Raw genomic sequence first — 25,108 nt, forward strand, 5'->3', positions numbered from 1 at the left:
CTAGAAGAAATTTAGAAAGGGAGACGTTTCCTCCTCTGTTTGAATATGTGACCAAGAGTTCATCGCTGTTTGGGCGTTAGCAGCAGCACAGCACTTTGTGCCTAAAACCCATGAGTTTTATGGAAGTAAATGACTGTGCCGTATACAAGAGAGATGCCCTGGAGGTTATTTGATTCATTACAGACAGTAGTGTTCATATTAAGGGCCTGAGCCACCATAACAAAAGTGCAAGACTTGCCACTTGCTTAGCTGAGTAGACAGCAGCAAACTGCAGATGCTGGCTTTACTGCTGGAAATAAGAGAAAAACAACTCCAAAAGTCGTGAAGACAAGGCAACAGCAAAAACAGTTTTCGGGTAATTGCTTTCATTGCCATTCAGCTTTTGGGACTTCCAGCATTCTTCAGGTTAAAGTGGTTCTCCTTGTGGGACTCGTATCAGTGCTGTCTCTCCTTATTCTTTACAGCAGCCGCTCGGAGATCGTGCAAGAAATCAATTTTAAGCCTGCATTGTCTTTCTGAAGAATACTCACAAGGACCAAATGAGGGGCTCTGATTAAACCTTTTGCTTTCAGAGCCCTCAAATCGTACTAGTACTGTTCAACTAGTTGGAGAAGTGATACTGAACGAATAAAACAGTGTTAGCTTCAAAAAGTCACTCCTTTGCAAAGTCAGAGAGCGTGGCTATGGGCAGAAGTTGGCTGCACACAAGGCTGAAGTCCCACATCAAAGGTTGGGTAGAAAATTGTATTTTGCAGCTGAGGTAATACCAGAGGATGTGTAACTGTGTGAATGAGTATTGTTTGCAATACAAAAAGCCGGTTTTAAAAAGTAAATAAATACAGGTTTAGAAAAAAGCAAATAGTCTAGCATAATTTATTCCATGGATCCTAAAATATTTACATCTTTAGTTCTGTTGTAGACACAAAAGGTAAGGGACCCCAGTGTGTAACAAAAGAAATAAGCATGCAAATCAATTTCAGACAACAGCTATCAGTTACCAATTTGTCATTATGTGATGTTTAACAATCTGAGAGTAATGAAAGGAATTTTCTGGGAGAATAATTTACTGTGTTCTGGGCTATGCATGTGCTAAGGATGATGTCATACCCTGAAAGAATAACTATGCAGACCATAAATAGTCTTTCAGCTAGAGAGATTTAACACGTACTTTGCAAGACAGGAGTGTATCTTCGAAGAAATCGCTTTTCTCCTTATCCGAAGCCTTCTCTTTATCCAAAGAAGGATAGTTCAAATCATAAAGCCCATTTTACTGTTAAAACTGCGCTAAACCGTGATATGCTGTAGTGAAAAGTGAGATGCGTGTAAGCAAATAGGGGCATGACTTAATAACGGAGCACAGGAATGGGAGGGGAGGTGGGACCTTGAATCCTTTTGGCACTATGTCACCGACTTGCTTTGCAACCCGAGGCAAGAGCCCACTTCGCCTCCCAAAAAGCAGCGGTAACCTGACTTGCATTACGGGGTCACGTGAAGTTTAGTTAGGATTCAGCGCGCTGTCTCCTGGCCTCGGTGTAAGTGTAGCTCTTTGTCTGACAAGAATGGGACGGGCAGTTGCATCAGCAAAAGCTGTGAGAACCTCGGGTTAAAAACGCGGTGGATGTACAACACGTTCACTCGCCTAAGACTTGCGCTAACCGAAGTGCCGGTGTTCCCAATATTTAATAACACTCAGATCTGGCGTACGTTCAGATGAGTAGACAAAAAGCAAGGCTTTGTTTAGATGCAAAGGTGCAACTTGAAAACAGTATTTTGGAAATGATGATATTGTGCTTACTCTTGACGCTGATGGAAGCGATTAGCCCCAGAATTAGTACAGGGCAACTGGAATGCCGTTTACAACCCCGAGCAGGTACTACGTTACCTTCCATGCCCACTGCCACGCGCTGCATCTTGCTGTTGCCTTCATCAGACCGACAGGTTCACAGAAAGGTTCTCAGACTTTGGAAGGGTTCGAAAAGGAAACGTCACATTCCTGCACTGTCTTTGACTTTCTTCCATTGTCTCTTTTCCATAGCAAGCTTCAAGATCCCACGGGGACTTGTGGTATTTGGGCATTGTATTAAGCACTTTATCTAAGCTCTCTGGAAATACCTACTTACTGAGCTCTACTCACACACATCTGCTGCTCACTTACACTGGAAAGCTCGTAGACTTTTCCTTTTTGCATTATGGGAAACCATCTCAGAAATGGCACTCTGGAGAGTTAAACCTTTTTTTAGAAAAGACTGGAGGAAGTGAAAGCTATGAAAATAGATTCATATAAAATTAAATACATTAATTTAATGCTGCTGTGCTTGTTCTAGACTATATGCACCATCTTTTTCTCATCTCCTCCTAAGTGTATAGCTCACTGCTTGCACAGTCTCTGTGCTTGTTATGTTTGATGAAGTAGTCTTTCCGTACTATCCACCTGTGCTAGGATTTCTGAGCATATATCCAAAAAATAATGATGTGGCTTATTTTTCATTTAAAAACATAATATTTGGGTGGGGCTGGGGGAAAGGGAGGGGAGGTTTCTGTGGCTGTATTGCGTAATAGGGATGAAAACATCGTCTTTCTCCTGCATCCACAAGATTACTCTCCAGGTAGAATTATTTGCACTGCGTAAAGGAGGAGTTAAAAAATGCAGGCAAGCCCCAAGGTGGGAGGGAGAAGTAGATCAACAGTTCAGGCAGGTCTGCCTTATTTTGTCCATTCCAAGCAGTGCTGCTTTGGCTCTGGCAGCTGCTGTAGCTCTAGGGCTGAAACAGCAGCTGCCAAGTACTACCTTGAGGTGCTGGATTGTTTTTTTTTCCCTAATCCCTCCATGCTGGGCTCCTGCTCAGCCACGGTGTGCTCGGTTCTGGTGCAGGATTTAGGAATCAGGCAGTAAGCATTAAAACAGCTCCATACGGAGTGATTTTTATCCACCTTGTCTAAAATCAGTGCAACCCTGGAAGGAAGGCAGTGAATGTCCTAGCATCAAAGATCATTGCCACACAGCAAGACAAAAGAAAACCTGTTAGAATGCCCTTATTACTCAAATGTATCCTGAATAAAACATTTTATACTTGCATATATTTTGAGATTGTGGGGTAGAAGGATTTAAGAATAAGAACAGAGCTGTAAGAATGTTAGACGATTTCCTAATACTTGAAAATTGTTAACAAAGAAGTCTGAGTGATGGATTATTCACTGGTTTTACAGAAAAGCCTCTTTATACTTTGGATAAATTATCTGACCCCACACACATGTCGTCCACTGATTCCAGAAATCAAAACCCTAGGGAAAGTGTGTGAATTCCTAGGGTGTGGGCCAGATCATAAGGAAGAAACTGAATTAAGACACAGAGGTGATACCGCCTTTTGCTTTTGCCAGCAGCTCACAGGTCTACAAAGCTCACCTGCGGCAATTAAGTATTGTCAGTACATTTCAATTAAGCACTTACTTCAGGGGAGACCTAGCTGAGGATGATCTTCAGGATTATTGCCTCTGCAGACTTCAGCAAGTTGTAGAAAATGAGTGAACTGCGAATCACCTTTGTATTGAAAAGAGAAACTAAACCCAAGTTCAGCTGGAAGCTGGGGAGGTGCCACCCTCGTAATCTTTTCCTGGGTACGCACTTTGTGGGCTGTCAGTGGATATAAAGCTAGACAGAGACAGACCTTTGCTCTGACCCAAACCGTCTATTCCTGCGGGCGTAGCTCATTTGCAATGTCATTTAGGTAAATGTAAATGTAATTCAAAAATTGAATTGCAGTGGGTGTTGGCCATTTAAAAACCTTAATTGGGCAATAAAACTGTAATCTAGATTATGGGTGGAGTCCTTTGACTGGAAATAATGTGTTGGAATGCTAATCAACACACACTTTAGGGTAGAAACACCAGACTAATGGGAAAACCTACCAAATACTTATTAAGGACTTGTTCTACCTGAAAAGTGAGGGCTAAGTAGTGTATTTTTATCACATCAGTCCACTTCCTTTACCTGCCAGTAATTTCTTCTGACACTTGTAACTAAAAAGAAATGTTCCCGCTTTCTTCTGCTGCTTGTGCTTCACAAGCCATATATATAACAAATAGCGCTTTTCTAACACAACTGTTTATTAAGTTCCACTCGTTGCCTCCACTAGAAACCTGCTGAAGGCAAATGGACTATTCAGTTGTCACTGAAGGCATAATTTAATGATGCAGCGTATCTCTACGCTGATGAATTTGGCCTTTTTATTCTGGTTAATCTATGATGTGTGGAGCAGACGGTACCTTCGTTTTGCAGACCTGTCTGTGGGAAGCCCGCTTCCACTCCTTTGCTCTTCTGTCTATGATAAACAGAGCCTATTTATCGGAGAAGCTATCGAGGTACAAAGTTGAAGCCCTCGGGTGCCACTTTTACGGTCCCTTTTCAGAAAGTACGTCCTCCTTCAAGCAATTGCTTTCCACATGGCCTCCAGCATCCCCTACAAAATTGCCTGGTTTCACATTTGGCAAAAAAAGTTAGATCGCTGACCCACTGTGTTAACAGGGATGGTAAATAGTGAAGGATAGATGGAAGCATTTGGGTGAGAAATCTGTGACAGGCTTTTATGTGAAAACATTTAGTATCTGTTCTCGCGTTAATCACTTATTGTTTTTAAGTCAGTGACAAAAACATCCTGCTGAAATAGGAACGCTGGGATCCCATCTGCAGGGAGAACAAATGGTGTTAGACAGTATATCAGGCAAACATATTAGTTGCTAGTTTTACTGTTGTTTTTAAGACTGCTTGAGAAAAGTTGCCCTAACCAGGCTTATGAACTTTCAAATGGCTACATAAAATTATATCTTGTCTTTGTTTATCCATAACATAAAGCTACTCTGGTAAAAATAAAATAGAGACTTCATCTTTTACAGGTTTACTACACCTTTATGTTGCCCTCAGGCTGCTTCTATTTTTCTTGGGAGAAAGCTCATTCATATTTCTTCCAGAATAGGACCAGTCACTTTCACTTTGTAAAGGCTAGAGCTGTTCGTGATAAATCCTCGGTCCTTTCGGTCACATGTATATTTGAAAGAAGCGTAATAGTTGTTGGGTTTGTTTTTTTTTATTTTGTGGTTTAAACATCCACATTTTGTAGCTGTGGACATTCTCGCTGGATTAAGTGTTTTGTAATATATTGAAACACGTCATTGCTGTGACAGAAATATCCCGGAAACACAGCACACTTCTTTTTTCCTGTAAGAGAACTTAGAAATAAGTATCAAAACAAATTAAGACATATGGAATAACAACAGGCTGTGTAAGAATGATGAATATGCTCCAGGTTTAATGTAGATGGAAATGGAAGTACTTTCATACCTGCCAAAACCTTTTAACAACATTTTGAAAACGGGTGTTTACATTCTTTGATATGTTTGTATCTAGAAGCAACCTCCTTCTTTGGCAAACTTGGCTTAAAGTCATCTTGGACCTCTGACAACCAAACTGACAAATATACCGATATGCTCTGATATTGTCCTAAAGCTTGTTTTCAATAGCAGAGTTAAGAGAAGTAAAATATAAGGACTGGAATTTGAGAAAGTAGCTCCCGACAAGGAACTAACACTCTGAAAATGTTAGCCTCCGGTGGTTTGCTCCAGTAGGCCCAATAGGAAAAGTGTAGCGTCAGTCAAGATGAATTTTAGGAATATTGAAGAAAAAAGACAGTGCAAGAGTTGCCGACAACATTCTCTTTTATCAGTCGCTTTCCTTAACGATTCATGGTCTCCTGCAACTCCTGGCCCTTCTGCGATACAATATTGCAGCACAGATGGCAGTAGCACAACGTGGCTGCTATTCAGCTTGCGCGTGGTACCAAATGATTCAATAATTATTAGGCTGTCAAACTCACATGATATCTGTAGGGTTACGCTTACTCAGTCCAGTTTCGCTGGTCCAGTCTCGCTGTTTTTCTGTCCTTAGCCTCCTCCTCCGAGAGAGGACAGCGTCCTAGTTCCAGTCGAGTGCAGGGGAAGAAATAGGGTGAAGGAGACCCGTTCTCCCGCTCACTCCTCCCCAGCAAAGCGGACAAGAGCTGCGCACTCGCGGGCTCAGGGAGCACCCACGAGAGGTGAGAGCGCCGGGACCCCTCGTACCTGGGAGATGAGAAGGTGCTCTACCCTCCCCTCTGCGGTACCAGCACAGATCCCAGCCGTTCCCTCCTCCCACCTTTGCAAGTGGGGTGAGATTCCCGAAAGACAAGACGAGTTCTCGTGGCGCGCTCTCTTTCTTACTTGCCATTTGCCCCAAAAGGTATTTTTATCGTTATCAAGAAAAATTCACCCGGTACAGCTGCGGCTCTCTTGGAGCAAATCAGTGGTATAGGCAAGGAGTACAGTGATTAACCTGCTCCTCTTTGCTCGGTCTGAGCAAAGGAGCTTTACCCACCTCCATTCATTGCATGTCACCGGAAAAAAATGGAGGGTGTAAAGCGCTTTGTTCTTGCCCAGGCTGGAGGGAAAAAAAGAAGTTGCATTTAATAGACAGAAGTCTTGCATTCTGGAGTACAAATCGTGTATGGCTACCTCTCAGATGACACTTCAATTCAGGGAAAGCGGTGAAAGGACATCTGTTGGCAAATTGCCTTTTTGGGTTATTGAGAGCAGCAAGTTGAAAATCAGGAGAGAGGAGGATACGTGGGATCCCAGCTGACCATAAGAAATCAAATTGCACTCTTTAAAAGAAAACTGATTACCAGACATATTAAGCTTTAATCTTATTTGCAGTTAGTAGCCCCAAAGAGAATGCTTTGTTGGAGACCTTCCAAGAACAGCTATTGCAGACAGCTTGTAAAACAAAGATAATGCGATGGAAATAATGCAAATACAGTTCAACATTTGCTATAATAAAGTTAGTTTATGACGCCCTTTGTAACAACCTCAACAATAAACGCCGATTTCTTCATTGGCAATTAGCTCTGGTGGGACAAACACTTCCCCAAAGTTGACGCGAAGACAGCATTTACATATTTCTTTCTTTTTTACAAAGCGGATTGTACCTGGCATGTAAATATAATTTTTATTTCTAAGGTTTTCTTTTAAAAACACCATTTAAATGCTGCATGAGTGCAAAATGACCTCCATTAAGGTACTGCTCGTTTGCATTCAGTTCAAATGGGATGCTGCTGCTTCAGATTCCGATGTAGCAAACTGCCAAACGCTGACACAGTGACCTGCTTCAGCTGGGGAACGTTTTAATCCCGGTTCTGTGAGGATTCTTTGGCAAGGCTGCTCCTGGCTGTCGTCCTCACGACGCTAAGCCGTGCTGCTGACGTGAATTACGGTTACACATGCCCTCTCTGTGGGATCTGGCCCCTGGTGCCCCTGTTTACCTTGGAGGTAGCCTGAACTTCAGTTCCTCATCTGCCCTGAGCCTGGCGGCTTTGGCATTTGCTTTGGTCAATTCACCTCTCTGCAGCCGCGCAGGACGGAGACTTACACAGGCAACTGTGCCCATTAGTGCCTGCTGCCGTAGAGATGACACAGGGGGTTCCCCTCCGCAGTGTACTAGCTGTTTTCCCCAGACCTGGCATTTTTGTGGGGTTCTGGGCACATCAGAGGAGTGGCACAGCTTGGACAAACATGTAACCAAAGCAAGAAAAGTCCTTTTTTTTTTTTTTTCCCCCCTCCCCTCCCCTCCAGGCATCCTGCAGGCTGTATGTTAGAGTAACTTGGGAGTCTCATGAAATCAGAAGGATGGCATTGACTATAATTACAAACCATCACAAAGATTTTTAAAATCTATTTATTTGTTCTCATGACTTGGAGATGTACGTATTTGAAAAGATCCCTCCAATAATAATTTTACAAAGCTGACTTAGTAGTGCTCCACAATCCATAAACCTGAATCTCAATATACTTCTCTTAATACAAACGCCATAAACTTAGTCCTTAAATTATAGACTACATTTCTGAATGCACACTTACTCCAAAATTACATCTTTTTATCTACATGGTTTAGTGAATTCATATCACTTCTTAAAGTGTCTTTGGCTGTATCTAGATGTCTCATGCTGGCTTCTTCTTTTCATGAAATTGATACCATTTTTGCTAAGTGAGTTTCCTGGACTCGGTTGCAATGCAATAGAATAGATAATCGAGGTGTCCTAAAGACATTCCACCAGAGGGATCATCAATCACAAAGGAACAAGTGTTAAGCTGCTTGCATACGGTAAACTGCCTGCATACAATAGATGTTTCTTGCTAAAACTTCTCAGCGTAAATTGAAAACACACATTTTTGGCGAAGGAAAGCCTGATACTTCTTATATTATCTGCCTGTGTATAAACACACACATATTCAATCCCCAGCCTATAAATGCTAAATGAAGGCAGCTCTACAGTTCTTGCAGTGGTGTGCATTACCTCTCACGGGGAAGCTGCCTGTCGTAGTACACGGTCCCTGATGAATGTATCAGCTGAGCAGTACAGCAAAGCTCAAACATTTAAGTTGTTTAAGCACACAAGGAATCCCATTCAGCTCACGGAAGGTGAACACATGTGCAAGTCCTGCGCTGGGCAAAGAATGCCTCCTTGTCTGACTGTTTATGCATTGGCTACCTTGGTATTTTTACATGTACGTTTACTCTGTCACCTGACGAGAATTTTAAGCATTTTTCAGAATTTTTTTTTATTTAAACTATTTCAGCCAACATGAGTCAAAGCCACTTTTAGTCTAATCCTCAGTTTACCCTGGCTAGATGTCTCCTCTCCTCAGAAATCCGTCGTCCACTTTTGACTCTCCCCAGTGAGGGGAGAACAGGCAGATGGAGTCCAAGTGCAACCGCCGTGCTGCTGCCTGTCCTCTCCTGCTTAAAGAGGCTGGGCCTGAAATATCTTCTTTAACACTTGCAAAAGTAGGCAAGTATACGGCTGTCAGAACGTGCATGCATCAAAACATTCGGAGAAACAGGACGCTGTATGCTCCCTACCTGGCAAACTAAGTGCTCAACGGATCTGTGGGGGCACAAGAAGGATTCTGAACTCACTGGTTTTGTCTGAGGAAAAAAGTATCCTCCGTGAATGGCTGGGAAACCTAAGTGCCTTTAAAAAAGGCCTAGGTTGCTTTTGAGGGAGGCAAGAGCAAGTAGCACCTGCCTATGTGGCAAACAGAGTAAAAAAATCAATCTTACGGTTAGACAAAATAAAAATACCATAGGGCTAGTGGCAGCTGCAAGTGTGTGCTGGGTAAAGGACTAGAACCAGCGAGTCTCTGAACAGAAAGATCTTTAAAGGGAGAAATGAATGGAAGCACCAGCAAAACTCCCCACAAAATTGTGGGGCATCAGTACGGCAATGTTCGGCACTCGCCTAACTTTGTCTGCACACCTTCTTTCTTTTTTTTTTCTCCTTTCCCTGTTCAAATTCTCTTTAGAATATAGGGTTTCTGCCAAGGAACTTGTTAAATACGTTTATAATGAGCACAGCATGGGTTTCGGGTTCTGTAAACAAATACCTCTTTCGAGTTATACATCATTTCAGAGACTTCAGATTCACTCATTGATGAAACCCGGTGTTTTCTTCACGGAAACTTTGCTAGTTAGACTTTTTAAAGAGGGCACACCAACTTTGATCTATAAACTTTAAAAAGCCGAATTTAAGAGCGGGTAAAGATAAAACACTTCCGAGAATCCAAGTGTCAAAACAGATCTGGGGCGGGGGGGTTGAAGTAATTTTAAATAACCTTAGCACACCAACATTGTCACGGGGCACGCGTCTAACATTCCGACGCCGCAGCGGGACCTCGCTCGGGGCGGGGGCGGGGGGAAGGTTTGTCACAGCCCAACGACCCGACGCAACGCGTCCTCCGTCCGTGGGTCCCGTCCGTGGGTCCTGTCCGTGGGTCCCGTCCGCGCTGGCGGCAGGCGACCTACGCCAAGGCCGCCCATCCCCGCGGCCTAGAGAAGGAGCCGGGGACCGCCGTTGCCCCCCCCCCCCCCCCGCCCCTTCCCTCAGAAAGCGCGGGAAGGGCGGTTGGTCCAGTCACGCAGTTCTCCCACCGCCTCCTCACGGACCAGGCCCCGCGCCAGGCCAGCGTGGGGAGGACCGCGGGCAGACCACCGCACCTCCTCCCTTTACTGCGAGACCCTCCCCGCCCCGCCGTGCTAGAGCGCCGGCCAAGCCGGTTAACGACCCGCAGGACCCCCCCCCGCCCCACGGCGAGCGAACCCCACGCGTGTCCCCACACGGCGCCTCGGACCCCCGCGGGCCGCGCAGCCAGGAACATCCGGGGGAGCGGCGGGGCGGGGCGAGGCGCTTAGGCTCCGCCCAGGGGGCGGGGCGCGGCGGCGGGGTGGGGGCGGGACGTGCCCGCGCGCTTGGCCGGTTACCGCCCCCTCTCTCCCCCCTCCCCTCCCCTCCCCTCAGCGCTGCCGCCGGTGATGGAGCCGCGGCGCTGAGGCGAGCTCGGGCGGGAAGGAGAGGAGCCGGCGGCGGCGGCGGCGGCAACGGAGGACGGGGCATGCGGAGCGGGCGCCCGGCGGTGGGTTCTGAGGCGCTGAGGGAGGCGGCGGTTCCTCCGCGGAGCTCCCTGTGACCCCCGGAGCGCGGCTGCCGGCAGCCGCAAAGGAAGAGAGGGGCCCGGTGGCGGCGGCGGCGGCGGCGCGGAGCTCCTTCCCCCGGCGGCGGAGCGAGGCGCCGGTTCCCCGTAGGCTGTAACGGCAGCGGCCGCCCGGCTGCGCAACGGCAACGGCGGCCGCGCCTCAGAGTCGGTGCGAGGCAGCGGCCGCCGCGGCGAGCGGGCGGTGTGCGCGGCTCGTCCTCCTCCTCCTCTTTCTCCTCCTCGCCGCCGCCGCCCGGAGGATTTACCCTGCGGGACTCTCCTCCCCGGGCGACCGGTGACAGGCGGGGCCGGCGGCGCCCGTTGCCTCCCCGCCACGGCCGGCCGCCTGCCGCCCGCCCTCCCCGCAGCGACAGAGAGGGCCGAGGTGAGTGCGGGGCTACCGGGAGCCTCGGGTTCCGCTTCCCCCCCACCCCCGCCCCGTCCTTCGCTTCTAGCTCCCCGGTCGGGGAAAGGGAAGCGCCAAGTTGAGGCAGCGCCGGGCTTCTCCCTTCTCGCCGGGGGAGACGCCGCCTCGGCCCGTCGCCGCTTCCTCCCCGCCGGGCGGCCGGAGAAGCGGAGCCGGGGGCGGGGGGGGGACACGACACGACGATAAGTTGCTCCTTGCCGGGGATAAGGGGGGGGGGGGGGGCTGGGGACGTCCTGCTGCTTCTGCCAGGGGTCGGGGGGCTGCTCGGGGTCGGGGGGGTTCGGGAGAGCTTGGGGAAGAGGGGGGGGGGGGGGTTACCGGGGCGGCATCCCCGGCTCTACCTCCGCACCGCTGTCACGTCCAGTTCCATCGGTTAATGTTCATTGCGTAACGCCCGACTAATATTTTAGACTTATCTGCTGGAAGCCGGATCAGCCTTGTTTTATTTCCTTTTAATTCATAAAGCTGAAGAGGGTCGGGGAAACTCACGGCTCTCGTTCCAAGCAGTTGCCTAGAGCAACTTAGTTTTCATGTGACTTTACCCGTGTTACCAGAGGGTTACTACCTCCTTCCACTCCAAGAAAGCAGAAGTGTGTGTTGTCGTCCTGTTCCCCCCCCCCCCGTTTATTATTAAGTACGGCCAAGTTTCCTTAGGTCTTACTTGGTTTTAGCAGTCTCTAGAACCTGCCGCTCTGTAAACTTACAGGGCGAGATACTGAAATAGAAACTGGTTTTTGTGCGGCAGCTGCTGAGAGAAATAACTTTTATGGCGGTGAACAGGAGTGAAACAGCCTCTTCTGTTTATATAAATGATGTTGGCACTACATGAACTGTAAATGAACATAGCCAACAGCTGTGCAAACCAAAACTATGTAAGTAACCATGTATTTCTGTACGCTGCTACTCTCGACTTCGCTGCTTTGCAAAGGCAGTGGAGATCATGCTACTCTGAACGCTCGGAACACCACAGAACTCGTTTTTCTTGTAAATACAAAGGATTGCTTATATTGGAGAAAGCATTTCGCTTTCTAGCGCCAGCTTCATCGTTTTCTGTGACTTGGAATTTTGTCCGTGTCCTCCTGGGACGGTGGCCTTTCTTAAGTGGTATTGCTAGTACTTTGAATTTGAATTTGCTGCATTTTCTCAGGCTTGCCTTATCTGTAAAACACGAATGCATATCAGAGAGGAATATTCCTCAAATGGTTGTCCATAGGGAGACCGTGGCAGCATGGTCATCTTCAGAAAAATGATACAAATGGTACCTGGCAAGGATACCACATGCAAGCCACCCTTGAGATCAAGGTGATAATGGTAACAATTGGACTATTATTGGATGCTGCCTGGCGTTTCAGAACTGTAAGCTGCGTGAATGAGGATACCTTATTCCTCATACACCTTGTTCCTGTAGGAATAGGGCAATTCAAAGACACTAATGAAAGTCATAGAAATGTTTTAAAAATACCACATGAGAGTCATTCCATAGCCTAGTGGTGAGGTGGTACTGTTTCACTTTTATACAAAGATTTATTCCTCCCCCCTCATCATCTCAAACTAGATTTGTTCAGATGAGTTCAGGAATAAGCTATACAGAGGAAGAATGGAGGTAATTTAGAATAAATTTCAATGCCAAATTGCTGCTTTAGCGAAATAGTACCCTGATGTCCTTTCTTTGTTGCATATGTGTTGGTAAACTATACGTTAGCTGTAAACTTGTTAAATATTTTTTTCTTCTAGCACAGAAAGAGTGTGATGTTTGTCTTTGGGATGAGAACAAAAAGTAGCTCCAGGGACACTCATCTAAAAATAGGGTACTTCCAAATACTTAAAACATTGGAATGCAATTTACATTATGTTTAGTTCAAGGGATGAGATTCTTGACAGATTTTGCATTTTATATTTTTAGGGAATTTTTTTTCTTTTTTTTTTTTTTTTTAGTGTACATGGTAAGTCTCAGACTATCCACCTGTCACAAAAGTTTGATTCGCAGGACCAGAATGGTATGTCATGGTCTTTGGCTCTGCAGGCCTCCCTAGTCTGTTTCTTTAAATGTCTTGTATGTGGAAGTGCAGGAACCATCAGATGCAAGTTGGCCTGTATTGGGAGCTGTCAGTGCTTAGAAGGAAAAGGACTGGCCTACAAACTGAAATAGTTTTGTTTTTTTTTTTTTTTTTTTAAGATGCATTAAAACACCTTTTAGCAGTTGGAGTGGTGCTTTTGAGAATGGCACTGTTTCATGCTTATAAACCAATCACTTTAGCAAGAATTTTGGAGTTCTTTTGTTTGTTTCAAATTATTAATCAAAATCTGGAAGTCTGTGGTGCTGCCCTTTAGGCCAAGTTATAGTCTATGTTTTGCATTCCGGTGTTGCTCTTCAGGATCTTGATTTTGAAAGTTTGTTTGGAAGGTGGTGGTTTTGGTGCCTACCCCCCCCCCCCCCCCCCCCCCCCCCCCCCCACTTCCTCGCAGGGCCAACTTGGTGATTTTAGCATTGGAATTGTGGCAGTGGAGTTTATTTGGGGTTCATCTAGATGAATAGCTTGTGGCAGATACAAGAAGTGTGAGAGGAGGCAGGTGTTGAATACTGCTGTTATAGTATGGGTCTTACACCAATACTTAATAGAAATAGACTGTTCCTCATCCCAGTCCAGTTTTCTGTCCATCTTTGACTATTGGCAGATTCTTGACTATAAAGCACTTGCCACTGCTGCTTTTGAGTCCTGATACTGTTAATTTTCAACAGCTCTGTTCTCGTATTGAACAGAGATCTTCCTTGAGTTCTGTAGGGATGCTTGTAATCCTCTTGTTTATACGAGGTCTACTTAATTTGGAAGGTTGGTGACCATACTAATAATTCTGTCTTTGACTTTCAGTGATGCTTCTTCTGCATCTGTTAACATTGAATTTTATCTGCCACTGTGTTACCTGTACATCATGGTTGATTAGTTCCTAGCTGGTTATGTTTTTGGTCTTCTGTACTTGACTAAGCTACGTAACTGTTAACTTTTCTACTTTCTTTTCCAGGTCGTTAATTAATGCCTTTAAACATTGCTTGCTTTATGGATCCTTCAAGCATCCTGCTGTTAACCTTTCACCGTGTTGAAGTTGGACTACGTATTCATAGTCCAAGCTTCCTGTTTCTTAGCTAGGAATAAAACAAAATATTTAAAGCAAAATATAACTGAAATCTGCAAAATATATCTGCAGTGTTGTAATCATGGCTTCTACTCAACTTTTAGCACCAAATCTATTCTTGACGATAGTAGTCTAAATTTAACATCCCCAAATAAAATGTTTTAACTGTGTGCTTGTCGTAAAAGCATTTTGACACCGTCTTCCACTAATTCTGGTGAAGCATTTTTTCCCTTTTATAGTCTTTCTAGTGAGCTTAATCCATTATGTGAAATCAGCCCATCATAAAAATCAATGGAATTGATATACTTTTAGCTAATGTATTAAAGAGCTGGCTAACTGCTCTATTATTCACTTTTTGATCACTTAAATATGGTTTTACACTATGAAATATGAAGATTCTTAAGGGGCATTTACTTTCGGCTAAATTAGAAGCTTGTGACTTTGAGCACCGCATAAATATCTTGCGCATGTACTGTTGTAGCAACTCCCAACTCATTGAGGCGTTCTTACTCTCGGGTTCACATAAAGGTCTGGTTATAATCCACTGAAGAAAATTAACTTGAATTCTAAAGCCCCAGACTATGCAGGTTACTGAGTGGTGGTTTGTAGTTTCTTGTAGGAAATATGACTTTGATTCCTTGTGTCTTTGTTAGAAGGGCCAATGGAACTGAGCAGTCAGCATAGAAAGGTGTGTTTAGCTGATAACCTCAGTTGTCACTGAAAACAAATGTGCTTGGAGACTTGGTCAGTTAAGAAAAAGTACCCTTGGCAAGGTGGTTTCCCTAGATTGTCTCTGGATATCACTTACCACGCTTGCTTCTGTGATCCAGGGCTTTATTTTCAATTATTTAAAAAAAAACCCACAACTTTTTTTTTTTTTTTTTATTTTCCTCTTCTGCCCTTAAGTGATAGGTAACTATGGTGTGGAACTTGATTGTGAAGTGGCTTCAAAACTTTATTATTTTTTTTTTTGCCAAGGTATTTGGTTTTGGAGTGGTCAGCTTCATTTCTGTGGAATCAAAAAGTTATCCTCAATAGTCAGAGCTTTGTAATGGTGTCTTTTCACTGGAATCAGGGTTTAATGACCCCCATAACTCTCATTGATAGTTTCAGCTCATGTATTTTTCCTTTATTATCAGATCTTTTCCAGCATTTGAGAGAGAGATACAGGTAGGGATATTGAGCACTGTTTGTGTTGTAGGCTGCTATTCTGCGTAATCTGATGGTCCTTGAGACATTTGTGTTTGCTCTCCTGTGAGAAGTTACTGCTAGTGAAGAACAGTATAAAGCAGCAGCACTTTGCTGCTGTGGAAGTTCAGACTGTGGGACCAGCTGATGTACAGCTGCTGTGAAATTCATTCCTAGTTAAGGAGGGAAGTGTTTTCATAGTTGTTTTTTGTTGTTTTTTTTTTTTTTTTTCTCGTGCGGTGCTGGTATCAACTTTCAGAAACTTTACTCTGTTAGAAAACTTATCCAAAAGATAAGCCAGTTCAGTGTTGTGCTGTCTAGCTGAAAGAGCTTTAGCATCCTTTGGAGGCAGAACGTGTGAACTGCTCTTTTGTTCCATAACGCTCGTCTTGCTTTTTAAAACTTTGTGCTGTAAATTGCAGGCCGGTGTAATATTGTAAATGTTTTGGAAAGTCTACTTTATTTTCACTACTGCTAATATTAGTTAAGCTGTGCAAGTGGTAGAATCTCTGGGAATTTTTTTGGTGGGATTTCTTACTGTAGATAAACTCTTAGCATTTTTTGTGCAAATAGTATTTCTTTGTAATGGGGTGCAGTACCATTTTCATGTTGAGTTCCAATATTTCTTCATGTAAGAGATTTCCTGATGTCTAAGTGAAGTCATATGACAAAATTTGTCATCCTGGTTATGCGGAACAATTGAATCAGGATGATATTTAACATCCAAGTTGCCTGTGAAAACTTTTTTACAGGCACGTGAGAAGGTATGTCATGTTCTTTGACTTTTTTTTACAGTGCATCAGAATAGAGTCCAGAGCTTCAGCTGGTGCTTCCCATTGGCCACAGGAATTATGGTAGTATCACAGTGCATGAATATCTCATGTTAAGTAGTTCTACAGGAGACAGGAATACTAGCCTCGTTTTACAGGCACAATATGATGAAGGCCAACAGAGCCTGAAGAACTTGAATCCGAATCTGTTTGCTTTTCTATAGCCAGGGGTCATCGTTATCTTATCTTTTTCCATGCCGTTTAAGCCTGCACTCTGTATGCTAGCAATGCTTTAGTGCAAATTGTGAATGATAACCAGAATTACACTGAAAATTAAAAGGGAAGTGATAATGCCAGGATTCTTCCAAGGAGAGGGAAACAAGTTTTTTTTTTTGTTTTTTTTTTTTTGTTTTTTTTTTTTTTTTTTTTTTTTTTTTTTTTTTTTTTTTTTGGAGGGTTCTGTGAGGAACAAACCAGGGGGTGGAAATATTGGTAATGGATTGGAATCAATTGTCAGTGTGTAGAGAGGTTTGGAATCACTCACTACATATCAGAATGAAGAAGCTGACTGAAAAGCAGAATGAAAAAATCAATCAAATGACCATGGACCTCTATAAAGAGAAAGAGGTATCTAATACTGGTCTTAATCAGATGTCTCCAGAACAGTGTTCTGAAATGAGTTTAACTAGAGTGGCCAGGATGAGCAAGGACTAAGACCAAGCATAAAGCTGTCTCTCACCCCAGCCAAACGTGAGTGACAAGCGGATGTAATTTTATGGTCAGTTCTTAACTTTGCTAGGTGATTATTTAAAAAAAAAAAACAAAACAAAACCAAAAAAAGCCCCAACAAACCCACAAAAAACCACACAAATACAATAGGCTTCTGAATCTTCAGATGGTCCAAGTGCAAATTAGTTGTAAGTGAAAAAATAGGATTGGTCAGAGTTGTGCTCTTACTCTGTGTGACATTCATCAGTTTGGTTACCATTATGAGTAATGTAGCATTAAGAACAACCTGGGCTCTTATGTACATATCCTGTTCATGATGTTTCTGCATTAAATACACTGAAGAGAGAACATTCACTGATGGGGCATTTTTTAAGTATCTTTAAGGACTCATTTAAGTTAAAATTAAACTAATGGATTTATTTAATTTTCCATTCATTGTGTACTCAGGGTAATTGGGATTGATACACTTTTCAGACACAGCAGCTGAATCCTAATTCTAGATGCAAAACTCAGCTTTGACTATTGTCTCCAGACAGTACTTCTGTAAGAAATTACTTCAATTTCTGCTGATTGGAATACTACTTTGAAAGTCCAGTTTGTGAGTTAGTGACTGTCATAAAGAAGTTAAGGATGCCTTTCCACAGAACTTCTTTTTTTTTTTTAAGACCACTTTGTGGTTTTAAAATCTACTGTCTATAGTATCATGTGAATGAAATGAAATGTCTGCTTTCTTTGAAAAATGGTTGAAGACAGCATACCAGAGCTGTCCTGTTCCAAAGAGATACTTGGAATAATAGGTATCCTTAGAATAGCCAAAAAACCCCCACCCCTGCAAGCAGTATGTGACTTTTTTCACCCTTTCCCAATATACTCTTGCAATTTTTTTTCTTCAGGGCTCACTGACGAGAAGTTTAAGAGATAGAGGTACTTAAATTAGTAATTGTTCAGTAAACCTATTTTGTTTTCAGTTTTCAAATTCTGGAGATAGTGCGGACATGTACACATCATACTACAAATATTAGGCTTCCTAAAGTGCACCAGAGGTACTACAATTTAAATACGTTTATTTGAAACGTATATTTCAAGAAAAATGAAAGTTTCCCCTTAAGGCCCTCTGCCTACAAAGAGAGGTTATAAAATTGAAATCCTTTTTCAGGCTGACATTTTAAAATATTTGATTTTGTGGTTTATTTTCCTGAACTGAAAGTCTCAAAAACAGCATGAAAAATACAAAGTCGTTCAGTTCAGTAGTTTTAGGGAGTGAGAAAGTGCAGTACCACCTTCAGGAGCCTTAATGCAGATTAAAAATTATCCACTCTTTGTACCTTCTCACAAACTTTGAAACTTATCGTGACTTACTCCTTGCTCCAATGCTGTTTGTGTATAAAAAGGGTTACAGATAGGATAGGAAAGTCCAGTAAGTTAAACTTGCATTTGCTTGAGACAGCTGTAATCTAAGTATCTGGCCTCTTTAAAGAACAGACTGGTAATGTTTTGGAAATGTGGTCCAAGATAGCTGTGGGAAAACAACTCCAAGCTGCTCGGTGGTCCCTTTTCTTCAACTTCTACTGTGGTTTATTTGGGCACTGAAGTGAATAGGGAGAGTAATGTGACAGGAAGGATGCACAGGAATTCTTTATTCTTTGTAAAAGCTCAAGTTCCCTGCTAAAGCAGAACAGAACGGGGCAGCTGCTGATATGTTAGATGGCATACTCATCAAAAATGCGTTTGGGTTTTTTTTTTTTTTTTCAGCTTCAAATTGGTTTTAACGTATGGCATCACAGGTTTTATGAACATTGGACTCAAATTTATTTTCAAAGTGTATAGATCAACATCAGCCTTAAGGACTGCTTCAGCAGTGCAGAGTTCCAGAAGTAAATGGTCAATAATCTAGCCTTCAGAATAACTGTAATGTGCTGAGAGCTTAAAAAGTATTGGTAGTACAGCTTTAGAAAAAATAGCGTTCATTATAGGTTTTACATGCTCTAAAATCTGTATTTGATGTTCGGCTGTGAATAGATTCATTGAATTGCTGGGAGCTGCATGACTATTTCATCAAGTCTGAAATAATTTGTATGTTTGTAGTTGAAAGACCACTGTATTGTACAAAATGTTAAAGAGTGAGGCAAAATTTGGTACCGTGACTGTCCAGTAACACTTTCAGACTCCTGTAGAAAATATTAAGCAATCCATCAACTCTTGTAAAAGTGAAGTTGGAAGAAAGAGACCTAAATGCAGTACAGCAGAATCAGAGTTACTCTGACAAAAGCATCTGAAAAAAATCTTAACTTAGATATTCAAAAGGCATATGGTACAGTTGTTAAAAGTCGAAGGCTATGTTTTTTTTTTTTGTATTACAAATTCAAGTACTATTTCATAATATTCACATTAATCTGCTATGGTATCATCTCATCAAATGAAAAAGGGTGTTTAAAAAACATGAACAATTCTAGGAGTCTAGTGAGTAACCAGAACTGGTTAAAACGCTTTAAAGCAACATTCACCTTGTGTATGCAGACCCACCACAAAACTTTTTTCTCTGTCAAAACACGCTTGTCAGGCTATATATCTAATTTTGCACTGCAGTTCTAAATCATAAAAACTTTATATCTGTAGTAGTTAATTTTTAAAAAAGGTAACCTATGCCCAAAAGAAACAACATAATCTAGTATATTGAATTTGTTAAATCTTTAAAAAAGAAACCCTATAAAAACCAGAAAACCAAGCCCCTTGTTTCTGCAAGTTATTCATTTTCCTTTCTTCCTCATGTTTCTTTCTTGTAGTTCCTTTTGGATTTTGCAGAGTTGTCAAATCACATCTTTTATTTTGTCTTTCCATGTCCAGGAAAACTAATTGCTTTTCTGCAACCAGTTAATGCTTGAAATCTGCTGTGTACAAGAAACCAATTGTCCCAGTGTCAGCTGTGATCTGATTCACAGAAGTACAATAATATGTAATTTTCTTGCTTTGGATTATATCAAAGCTTTCTTATGCAGTTTTAGACTATCATGACTATTCCTTTTTCCCCCCCAAATTGTGCTTTCTCAAACACAGTGAGAACTTCTTAGAGCTGAAACAATGGTTTCTCTATATTTCATGAGAGTTATGTATATTTGAAAGACATCTAAGCAGTCTTTTCAACCACATTTTCTTCTTTGTTGAAAACTTCATAAAACATCTCAGCTTCTGCCAGGAAAACAATGCCTTTTATTTTTTATAGCATACCTCATGTTATTTGCAGTAGAGTTGAATAGCACTGAGTTGCGGTCACTAGTTTGCACTAATCCACTAGTGTTTTTGAACAAAGAATCCACAATGGGATGATTTTTAAAATGAGCAGGCTTTCTTTATTGTCACTTCTATGCAGAAGAGCCCAGACTTAAATAGCATGCAAGTCAGGCACCGATTTCCAAATCAAATGTTTGACCTTGGGATCCTCATAGCTAAATTTTCAACTCCGAGGCTGTAAAAATATTTGATACCAACTTTCTTATAATCAAACCATCTTTTGTTGTGGAGGCTAATGAAATTATGATTCACTACCGCTTCCGTCTGCAGGGATGAGCTGTACAGTCTATTTCTATGGGGCAGAAACAAGAACAATTTCTTGTTATTCTAAGAGGCTGTGTTTGCTTCTGTATCTGTCACTTGTAAAATGGTAGCTAACTGTTAGTTTAAAGCAGCTCTTATCAAACAGTGTTAAACACACCAGCTTAACAGTTTTCCATAATTTGTGATTTTTCCATTTCTTCCATTTGTTTGGGTGTGTAATGAGTGGTTGGGTGTATCATTAATTTTTATTCAGAAGGATGTTGTAATGATTCAAGAATAGGAGTGGAGAAATGTATCTGAAAGAAGTCAAAATAATAGAAATTAGTGGTAACTTGGTTTTTTTGGTATCTAATTTGACATGTCTTAGAGACCTGGCTGTCTGAAAGGGAAGCTCAACCTTTTTCAGAAAAATTATCACTTTTTTTAGTGTAACTCAAGTATTTCAGGGAAAAAAGAAAATTACCTCAAAGCCAACTTACTGAGAATGTTCATTTTACTGTACTGGTGCTTGGAGAGTATTCAGAAAAGGCGTGAGGCCTTGTATTTTCCTTTGCTTGCGAGTTCTTGACATAATGAAATTTACTAGAGATATTTCAATGTATTTTGAATAACGTAATGAGTTCCTTTGTGTTTTAACAATGTATTAAATTGTTACATAAAAGGTAGACTGGGATATGTCAGGAGAGAGAGACAGTACTTCTTTAAGAGAAAAGTGATGACTGGCATCTTTGAAGTAAATTGAAATCTGTTTACAGCCAGGCATATCGAAGAGGAAGTGAACACCGTGGCCCAAGGGACAAATGCTGTGTTTAAGATTTCCAAATCTGAGTCTTGCGGTTTGGAGGAAAGGGGATTAGTTTGGCTCTTTGGTGGCAGCTAGAGCTGCTATTGCTTTGGCATCATGATACTTGTCGTAGGCTGAGCAGTCACTTTCAGACACAAGAAGGAGAAAGTTTATCTGGTCTTAGCAAACAGTTGTTGAAGAATTATCTTCCTTTTCCAAAAGGGATTCATTTCAGATGGAGGAAAAAGAAAAAAAAAAAAAAAGTATTTATTTATAAAAGGTTGAACGCTTATGGAGGAACATTACTGAAAAACCTCCAAGCTTATGAAATCAACTGTATATAGACTAGGGAAATTTTAAGGGACTTCTATCTTAAAACTATGTATATGTCTGAAAATCTTTGTATCTCCTGTAACTGAAGGTTTATGGAAGAAATACTGTTTTCTGTTCAGCTTTAAAAAGAAAGCTTAATAGAGTTCTAAAAGAAAGCTTAATAGAGTTCTAACTAAACTTTTTTTTACATGTCTCTTTCGGGCGAGAGGAAAGTTAAAGACAAAACTTTAATACACAAAAAGTTTGAAGAACACTTGGAAGAACTTGAAGGCATTTGCTTTGCTGCATCTGTATGGGTCAGATGTCCAGTCCTGAAGTGATGGGAAGGGCATTTCCCTGGCTGCGCCAGCGCCGGCTGGGCTTCTGTTCCCTGCCCGCAGCTGGTCTGTTTTCTCATCCTACGTCAAATACGGGAACGTCATGCTCTGTGGGGCACGTAGTCCTTCTTGTAAAAGCTAGTAGTGTTTTTAGACGAACGCTTGCACCAGCCAGTCAACAAAAATCACTTTGGCAGGAGAGGAAGAGTCACCTTTTGAGACAGTTTGATCTCCTGCTCTGTTCACCTTCAGCCCTCCATCGTTCTTCCCCCGCACCCTCTCCCTCCGCAACTTGTAGGCCGCTTTTAGTCATACGCGATGGGCAAAAGTCCCCAATTGGTACACGTTTGGAGAAAATCGATGGTGAGGAGGAAGACAGACAACTCAACAGCTCAACAGTTGCCTGTTCTTTTCTAGACTGCCAGTTCACTAGTGAGCCATGGTTTCGACTGACCAGATGGCATACCTAAATATTGGAACAAACCCTAGCATGTGATGCCTCTTGCTGATTTGGTAATTAAGAGACATAGGGAAGATATAATAGTATCATGTGGGGAATGGATGTTTTGGGGGTGGAGGAGTAAAGGAGAGCTCATAAGGGGCAGCAGCAAGGTGCTGAGGTTATTGCTGGTCACTGAAATCTATGGAAGATAGGCCACAAGTTCTGCTTTCCACAAGGAAGGATAACTTGCTTTAGCAAGTGCTGCTTGCAGATAGACTGTAATTTATTTCTGAGCGTCGATGTTCCATCAGATATTTTTCAGTGTGCTGCTGCTCCTACCGCAGCTGGTTCTTTTAAATTATAAAAAAGTAGCCAGCTGCTGCTACAGGGTAGTTTTTCTAGAAGAACACAGTGGTAAAAGTTAAACCACTTTGCTTGCATTAATGAGTAGTTGGTCATGTTTCTTCTCCCCAACACAAAGTTTTCACAGTTGGCTTATGAACTTTTCAGTCTGATTTTACTGAATATATATATATATTTTTTTTGAATGGGAGTAGTTTGAAATCTGCTTATAGAAGAGATAATTAGCTTATAAAGTGGCTATTTTGTAAGTATACCATCTCCTGTTCTCCTCTTGAAAAACCAAAGAGGACAACAGGAGAGCAGCCTTCAGACAAGATGAGAAGATTAATGTATTGTTCATACATGTAAAGTACCTAAGCTGATGTAATTAGGGAGAGCGATAACCTAGTTTGTTTACTTTCTGAATACCATGAGGAGAAGGAATGAAAGAACCTCAATTCACTGTCTTTGTGCTAATATTTTCTACACTAAAATTAATCTGGATACCTTACCGCATTGGAAAAAACAAGGCTTATTTCTTAACTGTGACAGCTACACACAGAAGGGTGATATGAGAAAACAAAGCAACCGTCTGCTCAGACTTTCTTCAAATTCGGTTGTTGGATATTTAGTTATGACCTAGTTTCTTTGGTGGACATGTGTTCCACACCGTAATGTCACAGAATCTATTAGGAAAGACTCCTTATACTACAAATAATAGTATAACTGTTTATAATAATATTATCTCAGTTTCCTGAATGACTGCTACTAAATGATAGGATTTTAAGGACTTGACCGTCACTGAGAAGTAAAATGTTGATATAAGTGTGGACATATTTTTAACGTTATTGTCACCTATACTTTCACTCCAGTTTTTACCTGAACCACCTGTTTTTTCTATGTGTAATATGTAACATAACAACTTTCTTGGCATAAAAAAAAGATAATCATGAAAAGAGTTGGTTGCTTCAAGCCTTGAAATGAATAAATCCTAAGAAAAAGCATAGGTTGTCTTAAGGTGTGTTGTAACTATTTTTTCATTTATTGCTAATAGTATCTGAATTATGTCTTTATGTTGATCTGCCTAACAGGGATTGCTCTGTCTTTTTTTTTTTTTTTTTCCCCCCCTCCCTTTTAGCATATTAACAAAAATTTGCAAATTACATGTAATATAATACTTTCTGTTACGCTCAGACTTCCCTTCATTCTGGTAATGTTCATGGGTCATTGGCATTCTTTTCAAAGAATTACAAGTAAATCACTGGGTCACAATATTGAAATACTGTACTGTTGGCTCCTCAGCTTGTGATTATTTCAGTAAGTGTGTAAGTTGTGAATGGTCAAAGGCTAGACTTCTGCTTAATAAAATAAAATCTGATAATGAGACATTGCTTTGTTGAAGGCTCTTTCAAAAGAAGTAGATTGCTTCAAAGAGCAAACGTTTGAGGAGAATTGGGATTGGGTGGTGCAAGTGATCTTACCGAGTATCTTTTAACGCTTAAAAGTAGTTGGGGGTGGGTCAGAATTAGAGGCTTTGGTAGCATCTGAACAGCTTTGAAATAAGAACTCTGGTACAAGATCCTGTTGATGAGACTGAAGCTGTGATCTCCAGCCCTTCCTGGGCAACTGCACTGAGCAATGTGAAGGAAGCAATGACATTTCCCTTTCCAACTTTTTAATTCACTGCAGCTACAAACAGCATTGGAGAGTCTCCTAGTCAATGCTTTGCCTAAAGGCGTGCATTGGGGCCTCCAAGTATAGGCAGACAGAAACTGGGCAACAGAAAACCAGTAAGAGAAGGGAACAGGGGAGTTGGCAAGAGAGAATAAATTGTAAATATCTTCCTCTGGAAGATAACAAAAATATTTAAGTGGCTACATTGTATCTTACTATTTCTTTTATCAAACAGTGACAGTTATGGTTGTGTAGCAAGCTGAGTAAAAGAGTTTGCAAATCTGGAACTCTCATGAGAATGTAGAAGTGTTGATTGGGGACAATCTACCTATTGGCAGGTGAAAGTCTTGACTAGTGTGATTAGCCTGTCTAGCCAATTTCAGGTAGGAAAAAATCAGTTTGACCTTCTTCCTTCCCGCCCTGCTTGACTGACAAGAGTGAAATTTACTCTTGACATAGGACTTAGTTTCCTTTTCGTGCTTGCTTGTGCTTTCTGGAAATGGAAACATAAAAATGGAGGAAAAAAAAATGCTTTAAATGCTAAAGATGTTGATATAATGCAGGCAAAAGAGGGTAAGCTATAATTAGCAGGAAAATATCAGTGGGATCTTTGCGAGAAATGGGAAGGGTTTATATACGCCAGTAAAATGGAAAATAGGCATACCGTCTGCTTTCATTTACAGCATAGGGCACACCGCTATAGCCCTGGGGTATGTTGGAATAATTGTTGAGGAAGTAGACAAGACAGTTGATGTATTTGGATAATACGTGATGTCTCTTGAGCAAAAAATTACATAGTAGTCCAAACCAGACAGACAAGATAGTTATATAAGAAGTTAAATTTACATGCTCTCTAAAGTCTTC

At 41.9% G+C, this 25,108-nt stretch overlaps 1 protein-coding gene across 3 annotated transcripts in view; it reads left to right on the forward strand.

Moving 5' to 3' along the window:
* The first annotated feature begins 10,365 nt into the window (after positions 1–10,365).
* Positions 10,366–25,108, forward strand: part of GALNT1 (polypeptide N-acetylgalactosaminyltransferase 1) — an 87,146-nt gene continuing 72,403 nt past the window's right edge. For all 3 annotated transcript variants that reach the window (XM_030012075.2, XM_030012073.2, XM_041123064.1), the window contains exon 1: positions 10,366–10,939. The gene's annotated coding sequence lies outside the window, so the exon portion shown is untranslated. The remainder of the gene's footprint in view (positions 10,940–25,108) is intronic.

This window comes from Aquila chrysaetos, chromosome 4 (assembly GCF_900496995.4).
Source record: "Aquila chrysaetos chrysaetos chromosome 4, bAquChr1.4, whole genome shotgun sequence".
Lineage (NCBI taxonomy): Eukaryota > Metazoa > Chordata > Aves > Accipitriformes > Accipitridae > Aquila > Aquila chrysaetos.